Source organism: Elgaria multicarinata, chromosome 10 (genome assembly GCF_023053635.1).
Source record: "Elgaria multicarinata webbii isolate HBS135686 ecotype San Diego chromosome 10, rElgMul1.1.pri, whole genome shotgun sequence".
In the NCBI taxonomy this organism is placed as follows: domain Eukaryota; kingdom Metazoa; phylum Chordata; class Lepidosauria; order Squamata; family Anguidae; genus Elgaria; species Elgaria multicarinata.
Window position 1 is genome coordinate 13405915 of NC_086180.1, and position 6000 is coordinate 13411914.

A 6000-nucleotide genomic window follows, 5' to 3' on the forward strand; every position below is an offset into this window, starting at 1 on the left:
TTCTGCATATGGGCTACAAACTTGCTTTTTTATTTTTTTAAAAAAGGTGAAAGTTGAGATTCACAGAAAGTTGAATTCTATCTATGAGCAGTGTCACATTCTGGTTTCCTTTGTGCTTCTGTGGATCTATAACAGTGATTCCCAAAGTGGGCGGTACCGCCCCCTTAGGGACAGTGGAATTGCATAGGTGGGCGCTAAGAGGCAAAAGGGGTGGCAGGGGGGTGCTTGAGGTGGTCTTTTCTGAGAAGCGCCTCTCCAGAAGGTCTTAAAACCCACGGACATTTTTATGGGAGAAGGTAGTTTGGTCCCAAGCCATATAGGTGAAGAATCCACACATGTATTAATACCTTTTAACAATGAATTGAAATGTTTTAAAAGCACCAAAACGCTAATGGAGAGACATACCCTGCTTGGTGTGCCCCGCCACGCCGGCTGCAAAACAGAGGCATTCGCTCTCTTTTCCCTCCTTCTCTCGGCAGGCCTAGGGCGGATGCTTCCCTTTTTTATTTTCAGCTCCTCAGATCAGCTCCTCTGCCCGGCCACCACCGCTGCTCAGCCCGGATGCCCAGACCAGCAGGATCCAAAGGAGCGCGGCCGCTTTAAATAGGAAGCACCCACCCCAGTCTTGCGAACGCCTCTGTTTGCAGCCAGCGTGTCTAGATATCTAAAATGTGATATCTAAATCACATTTTAGATATTACTAAATGTGATATCTAATATTCCTTCTAAATGACTTTCAGACTTTGAAAAGATGATATCACTGGATCAAGTTCATCAATTATGTTTAATTGAATAAACTAAAAAAAAGTAATTGGATTTTGCGTAAATATTCAATTGTTACTGTTTTGAATTTTATTGTTATTATCTTCCTTAGTGGGTCGTTGAAAACCACTATTCTGAATAATGATTTTTATAGTGTAGGGTAGGGGGCACTGGGCATGAGTTTGTGGAACCAAGGGGGCGGTTACCTGAAAAAGTTTGGGAACCACTGATCTATAACATTCACACCGCCCTGCCCAAGACAATCGTATACGTTTGGACTATCTGTTCTGGCTTCATTTAACTTGTCAGCCTGAGCCTATGGGCTCTGCGGTAGCACATCACACAAGTTTGCACTGGTCACCTCTGTTTAAAACTGTAAGCTCCTCAGGGGCAGAGATCCCTTTGCTTTTCACTCTGGTAAGTGTCATGCAAGTCACGAAGAAGCTATAATAAATCAGCCTTTGCTATCCAGCAATCAGTTTGGGATACAGGTCTCTGGACACTCAGGCTTTCTTTTTTTAGTTAATATTTGCTTGCTATGTGGTTGCAACAGATACGGGTGAAAGGGGATCCCTAGCCCGCTATTCGCAGGGCTAGGACTCTGCAAAGAGGCCACACCCCCAGCCAGCCCTTGCCACGCCCCTCTCTGCCCACATCTGACTGATGCAAAGCCTTACGTAGCTGCACTGACCCAAGCTGCTGCACCAGGACACGGTCCTGGATATTTTACTGCAATGCAAAGCCCCCCTGTGCTTTACACAGGCAGCAGACCGAGGCAGTAAGCCTTGGAAGGATGCTATTTTCTCCCTCCCAGATTCTCCAGTATCAGAAGCAGTAAGCCTATATACACCAGTTGCTGGGGAACATGGGTGGGAGGGTGCTGTTGCACCCATGACCTGCTTGTGGATTCCTGATCGACAGCTGGTTGGCCCCTGTGTGAACAGAGTGCTGGACTAGATGGACCCTTGGTCTGATCCAGCAGGGCTCTTCTTACATTATGACAATCTAAACATGCAAAAGGAATCCGATGGGATCGGGGTGGGAGAATAGTCACTGTAGCTGTCGCCCGCTGTTTGCTGGGCAGTTGCTGCAACGGAGTTAGGGAGGCCCCCGATAACATTTGAAACGCAGCTCCGCTATTTTGCAACGCTTCTGTCAGCCACCATGACGTAACCGGCAGAGAGAAGCGCCGGTGGACTGCTGGACGTAAACAAGCGCCCATCTAAAACAGAAACTAGACACACAGCGTCAGCACCAGGATTCGGCCGATATAAAAAGCCTTCTCCAAAACGGGCACTCGACTGGGGATCGGGTAGTTGGAATAAACGCACGGGCTGCCTCTTCATCATGGCGAAATGTGCAGCGTTTCAAGAGGCATATAGGAACAGGCCTTGCACAAAGCGCTCTCTGCAGAAGCGACACTGCTGTCGCCGCAACTGTTTTCGGTCCCCAGAGGCCTACACTGTGCATGCACCACTGAACTCGGTTGAAATGCAAAGTGTGTGCAGCCAGCCAGATCCTATTCACCTTCAGAGTCTGAAGCAAAGCGAGTGCTGTCCCGGGCCACAGCTAGACCTAAGGTTTATCCTGGGATCATCCAGGGTTCGCCCCTGCCTGAGCACTGGATCCCCTGTGTGTCACCTAGATGAACAGGTTTGACCCCTGGACGATCCAGGGATAAACCTTAGATCTAGCTATGGCCCTGTTTTCTTTTAGCAAGCCAAAAGAAAAAAAGAAAAAACCTGAACGCGCGGTGCAAAGGAACGTTTTTCTGCAGCATTATTGCAAACGCACCGCGTGCATCGTTTCTATGGGGGGGAAACAATCATATTGCAGCACCATAAAAGCGCGCGCGCGCTCATGCACCGTAGCGCGACTGCGAAGGGTCCCCGCATGCATTATGTAAACAACAACACGGGCGATCGTTTAGCACCACCTCTGTCTTAAAGTGCACGCCACACAATTGATTTCACAATGCAGCATGAACTTATATTTGCGGGAAGGCCTTTGCAAAATAAATAAATAAATAAATAAATAGAAATCACAGGGGGCATTTCATTATTCGGATACCCATAACCCCGAAAACCATTTAACCAGACGATTCATACTTGAACTTGCTTAGTCCGGCGGGGGCCTACGCCAGGCAAAAGGTTTTGCGAACTGCACGTTTCTGCGCGCGGGTCAAGGGTGCAAATACAAGCCCGGACAAGAATGCCTACATATGCACGCCGTTAAGAATGCCAGGATTAACTCTTTGTTTACAAAGGAATCTCGCTTGGGTTCGATTTCCCCATACGGAACATCGTTTGATGCCAGATCGGCGTGCAGCCCCGAGGATCTGCGAAAAGTTCGCGTAATAAAAATAAAAGCAAAATGATGCCGTTACGCGGATCGTAGCACACCCATCTATTGCAAAAGAGTCCCACTGGAGAAACACGGCGAAGCCTACACAAAGACACACACTTTTTAAAAAATTTTGGTTTGTTGATGTATCTGCTCACCTCCCCTTCAAAGCTGTAGAAATCACCGCTGCAATTGGCCAGCATTCGGGCCATTAAAACACCATGATTGTGGCTCCGACCGGGAAAGATGCTTGCTTGGTGGTTCTTTGTTTAGTTTCCTGCTTGTTCCATGTTAGGCCGGGAAGAAGCGGCGACCGCGATTGCTGCTGCTGCCGCCAGCAGAATCGTTCATGTCTCCATGGTGGGAGGTTTGGAGAGCTCTTGGTCGTGTGTTGCGCGAGGAGGGAAGAAAGGAACCGGGGGGCGGAGGGGGGGATCCGTCCCTCTGTTCAAGGAGAGAGTTAAGGGGGAGGACCTGGCCCTATTGTTGTGGTTCCTGCTGCTGCCGCTGCTGCTCCCCCCAGGGCAGAGAAAAGCGCCTTGCAAGCTTAGGGAAGGGGAGAAGGAGGCAGAAGGGGAAATGCAAAGCAGAAGCGCCCCCACAAAAAAGGAGAGGAAGAAAAAAAAAGGAGGGGAGGGAAGGGAAAGGGGGGGCGAAAAAACAAAAACAAGACACAGCGAGTGCGGCAGAGAGCGAACCGCTTCCCGGGGGGAGCAGGAGAAGGAAAGAAGCGCCGGCAGCGGGCGGCTCAGCCTCTTCCTCCGGCTTGGCGCTGCTGCCGCTGCTGCTGCCGCTCCTCCTCCTCCTCTCCGCCTGCGCGCAAAGCAGACCGTGCCGGGGCTGAGAGGAGGAAGAAGAGGAGGAGGAGGAAGAGGGCTCTTCGTTCAGCGATGCTCACCCGCCGGCCCGCCCGCTGGGGCACTCGCGGACACCCCGGGGAGGGAGGAGACGACGGAGCAGCCGCTGTTGGTACCCGCTTTGCCCTGCACCCCAGGCAGCCAAGAGCCGGGGGGGGGGATTGGATTTGGAGTGCTGTATCAGCCCTTCTGGGCTCCCCGTCGTGGAAAGGATATGGTAGATGCAGAAGAAGAGGAAGAGATCGGGCCCTTTCAGTGGCTTTTAGGGCGCAATCCGACGCATGTTTGGACAGGGAGAGGGGAGTACAATTCTCAATATTCCCCAGCTAGGGAACGCTGGGAGTGGTAGGGTTCCCCACCCACCCCCGTGTAAACACATGCATCGGATCGCGCCTCTGGTGGTTTGAATGCCGTCTCTCAGCCTCACCTACCTCGCAGGGTTGTTGTGAGGATGAAATGTGCGATGGGGCAAGGATAACGGGGATGATGGGAGTTGTAATCAGACACATCTGGATGGTGCCGGCTTGGGGAAAGGTGTGGTGTGAACCTAATTAATTATAGGCACGATCCTATGCTGAGGGATGCTGGGAGTTGTAGGACTTTTTTCTGTCTAAACGTGTATAGGATTGTGTCCTTAATGGTTTAGATGTTATCTTATGTTTCCACGTGTTTTGATTGCCCCATTGTACAGTGTGGGATTTGATTCTGAGTAAATAAATGTGCAAGCTTGCACTACTGCAATCCTAGTCATGTTTACTTGGAATTAAGTCATTGGGTTTACAAAACTGCAGCTTCAGAGCTGGGGTCCTTTGCAACTTTACTCAGAAGTAAGTCCCACTTACTTCTGAGTCCCACTTTGTTGAATTGGTCCTAGCTCCAAGCAAGAGTTCATAAGATTGCAGAATTTGTACTTGTAGCTCTAAACCATTCTGCCTAACTCTGTTGGGCACTTAACAGATAAGAACTGATTCAAAGACTCATACTTGGGAATACTTTGATTCTGGTCTTTTGTCCTGGTTACGTAGCAGACCATGTGAAAAAGCATTGGATTGGTGCAATAATGAGATGTGGGTAAGAGAGAATATAGCAGGCTTTTCAAAACTGGAAATCCATGGACCTTTATACTCTCTTGTCTTGTGTATGCTAATGTATCCAGTGCACCTGCTTCTAGAATTTCATATTTTAACTTGTCCTTTATCTATGCTTTTAACTGCAGTTTAAATCACAAAGTACCCCTGTTCAGAGGACACACGAAGCCATGGTGGCTAACCATTGTGAGCTAAACATTATAGCTGAGTGTGTTGTGTGAACCATTCCTAACCGTGATGGCTACATAACCATGGTTTAAACACGCTCACTAACCATTTGCTGCAAAAGGGTTAGCGGCCTAACTATAGCTTAGCGTGTTGTCTGAACAGGCCCACTGTTAGCATGTGAGGCCTTTCCTGGCATAGTAATATGCGATAGGCTAAACTTCATCCACTTAATTTCTGTGCTGTGTCACTGTTAAAGGCGCAGTTGGTTTGAAATAAGCATACCATTAAGTACGTCATTGCATGTCTTAGTGTCTGTAATATTGGGTATGGGTGTATGAAATGTGCAAGGATACATTTATGCATCACATAGAAGGGCTTCCAGCCTGCCTAGAGAATTGTGCATGTTTTGCTTTGAAATCAGCATGACAGTTTAGAGGATGCTGTATTGTAAAGAGACCAAGGCCGTTGCTAGACCAGGGGTTAGCCCGGTGCGAGGCCCGGGCTCACCTCTGTGTGTCCAGATGATGCACAGGGGCTCCCGGGGTCAGGCAGAGGTCAACCCTGCCTGGCCCCGGGGTAACGGGCACCACTTTGGGCCTGGTATTTCCGCAGTCCCGGGCTGAGCCCGGGACCACAGAAAGTCTAGCCCGTTCTGTGGCTTTTCCCGGCTACACGGCTTACTCGCAAGTAGCTGGGAGAAGCCGCGCATCGGAGCCGGGGGGGGTGGAGATCGGAGCCAGGGGCGGGGGGGGGCATCAGAGCTGGGGGGTGGAGATTGGAGC

General features: G+C 49.9%; 1 protein-coding gene across 1 annotated transcript in view; it reads right to left on the reverse strand.

The window, feature by feature from the left end:
* CCNI (cyclin I) overlaps nt 1–3888 on the reverse strand; it is a 69800-nt gene extending 65912 nt beyond the window's left edge. The window contains exon 1 of the mRNA XM_063135293.1: nt 3264–3888. The gene's annotated coding sequence lies outside the window, so the exon portion shown is untranslated. The remainder of the gene's footprint in view (nt 1–3263) is intronic.
* Nucleotides 3889–6000: the final 2112 nt, after the last annotated feature.